The following is a 3,949-nucleotide window of genomic DNA, read 5'->3' as shown; positions in this document are numbered from 1 at the left end:
CATGCATTGCCTCCCACCTTTGCAAGGCGATGGGGCAAGGACACACCACAACGCTCCTCATCACACCCATTGGGTGCTCGGGGTTTGGGATGTGTCAACACCCAACACACAGGTGCATCGCGCACCTTAGAAATCCAAAGAACAAAGCGCGAGCCAGCGCATTGCACGCTTGGGTCGCCAAAAGACAAAAACAAAACAAAATCATGACTCTTGGCAACGAATATCTTAGCTCTCACCATGATGAAGAATGTAGCGAAATGTGATACTTAGTGTGATTTGCAGAATCTCGTGAATCATCAAGTCTTTGAATGCAAGTTGCGCCCGAGGCCTCGGCCAAGGGCACGTCTGCTTGGGCGTCGCACTACAAAATTTGGCCCTCCCCAGCGAGGAGCAGACATGACCATTTGTGTTTGCAAGTGGTGCATGGTCGGCTGAAATGAGCACAAGGTTCGTTGATCCATCACGACGAGCGGTGGCTCACAAAGGCCGGCGTTCGTTTGCACCGATCGAATGATTCCTCGCGAGGGACTTTATTCTGGGCTCAGCGGCCTGCCGCAGTGTAGGCATTGCTGCATCTCTACCACATCCTCAAGTTAGGTGTGAGTACACATTGAGTTTAAGCATGTCAATAAGCAGAGGAAAAGAAACTTACCAGGATTCCCCTAGTAACGACGAGTGAACCGGGAAGAGCCCAGCTTGAAAATCGATGACCGCGCCTATCAAATTGTAGTCCGTAGAAGTGTCCTCAGTGACGGACTAGGTCCAAGTCCCCTGGAAGGGGGCGTCGGAGAGGGTGAGAGCCCTGTTGGGCGCGGACCCTATTTCACCACGAGGCGCTGTCGGTGAGTTGGGTTGTTTGGAAATGCAGCCCTAATCGGGTGGTAAATTCCGTCCAAGGCTAAATACGGGTGAGAGACCGATAGCGAACAAGTACTACGAGGGAAAGATGAAAAGGACTTTGAAAAGAGAGTTAAAGAGTGCTTGAAATTGCCAAGAGGGAAGCGGATGGAGGCCGGCGATGTGCCCCAGTCAGATGTGAAACGGTGTGAGCCAGTCCGCCACATAGTTTGAGGGACGTGCCAGCACGGGCTGTCACAGTGGCACAAGCGTGACCTTCTGGTCGCACAACTACTTCTTTTGTGGCTATCGAGGAGCAAAGCACAAACCTTTTTGGTGGGCTCTCAGGCACCTGTGTGCTCGTGGCACTGTCCAGCGGGCTTTCCATGCAACCCGTCTTGAAATACGGACCAAGGAGTCTAACATGTGTGCGAGTTGGCAGGTTGGGAAAACTCACGAGGCACAAGGAAGCTAACTGGCGAGATCCCCTCTCGGGGGGTGCACCGCTGACCGACCCTGATCTTTGGTGTAGGGTTCGAGTGCGAGCACACCTATTGGGGCCCGAAAGATGGTGAACTATGTCTAAGTAGGGTGAAGCCAGAGGAAACTCTGGTGGAGGCCTGCAGCGATACTGACATGCAAATTGTTCATCTGACTTGGGTATAGGGGTGAAAGACTAATCAAACTCGACCATCGGGGCAACTGCCAGGCTCCGATGAGTAGGAGGACACAGGGGTTGTTGCAAAACCTTGGGCGTGAGCTTGGGTGGACCGGCCCCCGGTGCAGATCTTGGTGGTAGTAGCAAATATTCAAATGAGAACTTTGAAGACTGACGTGGGGAAAGGTTCCATGTGAACAGCACTTGGACATGAGTTAGTCGATCCTAAGAGATGGGGAAACCTTATTTCAAGTGCTCACTTTGTGTGATCATCGAAAGGGAATCAGGTTAATATTCTTGAACTGGGACATGGCGGTGGACGACAACGTTAGGAAATCTGGAGACATCGGCGGGGGCCCTGGGAAGAGTTATATTTTCTTTTTAATAGCCTGCCCACCCTGAAATCGGTTCAACCAGAGATAGGGTCCAACGGCTGGAAGAGCACCGCACGTCCCGCGATGTCCGGTGCGCCTTCAGCGGCCCTTGAAAATCTAGAGGACCGAGTACCATTCATGCATGGTCGTACTCATAACTGCATCAGGTCTCCAAGGTGAACAGCCTCTGGTCAATAGAACAATGTAGGTAAGGGAAGTCGGCAAAATGGATCCGTAACTTCGCGAAAAGGATATGCTCTGAGGGCTGGGCCTAGGGGTCTATGCCCTGAACTGGTACGGACAAGGGGAATCTGACTCTTTAATTAAAACAAAGCATTACGATGGTCCCTGTGGATGCTGATGCAATGTGATTTTTTCCTAGTTCTCTGAATGTCAAAGTGAAGAAATTCAATCAAGCACGGGTAAACAGTGGGAGTAACTATTACTCTCTTAAGGTAGCCAAATGCCTCGTCATCTAATTAGTGATGTGCATGAATGGATTAACGAGATTCCCACTGTCCCTATCTACTATCTAGCGAAACCATAGCCAAGGGAATGGGCTTGGCGAAATCAGTGGGGAAAGAAGACCCTGTTGAGCTTGACTCTAGTCTGACTTTGTGAAATGACTTGAGAGGTGTAGAATAAGTGGGAGCTTTTGGGCGCAAGTGAAATACCACTACTTTTAACATTATTTTACTTATTTCATTAGGTGGAGATGAGGCAATGCCCCTATTTTTGGCCTTAAGATGTGTCTAGGCGTGTCGATCTGGGCGGAAGACATTGTCTGGTGGGGAGTTTGGTTGGGGCGGCACATCTGTTAAAAGATAACACAGGTGTCCTAAGATGAGCTCAACAAGAACAGAAATCTCATGTGGAACAAAAGGATAAAAGCTCATTTGATTTTGATTTTCAGTACGAATACAAACCGTGAAAGCGTGGCCTATCGATCCTTTAGAGTTTCGGAATTTGAAGCTAGAGGTGTCAAAAAAGTTACCATAGGGATAACTGGCTTGTGGTAGCCACGCATTCATAGCAAGTTTGCTTTTTGATCCTTTGATGTCGGCTCTTCCTATCATTGTGAAGCAGAATTCACCAAGTGTTGGATTGTTCACCCACCAATAGGGAACGTGAGCTAGGTTTAGACCGTCATGAGACAGGTTAGTTTTACCCTACTGATGATCCGCGCCGTGATAGTAATTCAACTTAGTATGAGAGGAACTGTTGATTCACACATTTGGTCATCGTGCTTGGTTGAAAAGCCAGTGGCGCAAAGCTACCGTGTGTCAGATTATGACTAAACGCCTCTAAGTCAGAATCCACGCTAGATGCGGTGCATATCTCTCTCCGGCTACATCGCGACCCATAGTAGGGGTGCTCTTGCACTCCCAGGGGCCCGTGTCATTGGCCGTCTCTGATCGGTGCACTAGCCCATTGGAGCAACATTGGATATTAATTTGAAGCGGTCGGCGAGAAGAATCTTTTGCAGATGACTTAAATAAGCGATGGGGTATTGTAAGTGGCTGAGTGGCCTTGCTGCCACGATCCACTTAGATTCAGCCCTCTGTCGCCTCGATTCGTAAAACCTTTTTTGACTCTGAGGTGGGTGGGGTATGTAATTTGCGCGAGGGCGAGAAAATCTCCCAAGTGCCAAATTTTGGGTGGGGGTGGGGTTTGCAAGGTTTTTTCTTGCAAGCTCGTAACAATCTCTCAGGTGTCAAATTCTCGACGGGTGGGGTTTGCAATTTGTGAGAGTGAGGAAAAATCTTCCAAGTGCCAAATTTTGGGTGGGTGGGGTTTGCAATTTTTTGCGAGGGTAGGAAAACTCTCCCAGGTGCCAAATTTTGAGCGGGTAGGGTTTTGTGAAAAATTCCACAAGGGCGAAGAAATCTCCCAAGTGCCGAATTCCCGGCGGGTGGGGTTTTGCAATTTCTGCCGGGGTGAAAAAATCTTCCAAGTGCCACATTCCGGGCAGGTGGGGTTTTGTGAAAATTTTTGCGAGGGAGAAAAAATATCCCAAGTGCCAAATTCCCGGTGGGTGGGCTTTGCAATTTTTGCGAGGGCGTAAAAATCTCCTAGGTGT

At 49.3% G+C, this 3,949-nt stretch overlaps 1 non-coding gene and 1 pseudogene across 1 annotated transcript; both read left to right on the top strand.

Moving 5' to 3' along the window:
- The first annotated feature begins 205 nt into the window (after nt 1-205).
- Nucleotides 206-359, top strand: LOC149548490 (5.8S ribosomal RNA). The gene has a single exon (XR_016354992.1). It is a non-coding gene; the product is annotated as a 5.8S ribosomal RNA (ribosomal RNA).
- Nucleotides 360-583: 224 nt separating this feature from the next.
- On the top strand, nt 584-3,447 carry LOC149548489 (25S ribosomal RNA; annotated as a pseudogene).
- The last annotated feature ends 502 nt before the right edge of the window (nt 3,448-3,949 follow it).

Source organism: Cupressus sempervirens, chromosome 7 (genome assembly GCF_028749045.1).
Source record: "Cupressus sempervirens isolate cs-2001-9-10 chromosome 7, ASM2874904v1, whole genome shotgun sequence".
Lineage (NCBI taxonomy): Eukaryota > Viridiplantae > Streptophyta > Pinopsida > Cupressales > Cupressaceae > Cupressus > Cupressus sempervirens.
Note: the sequence above shows the minus strand (reverse complement) of the source record. Positions and strands in the feature narration are given on the sequence as shown.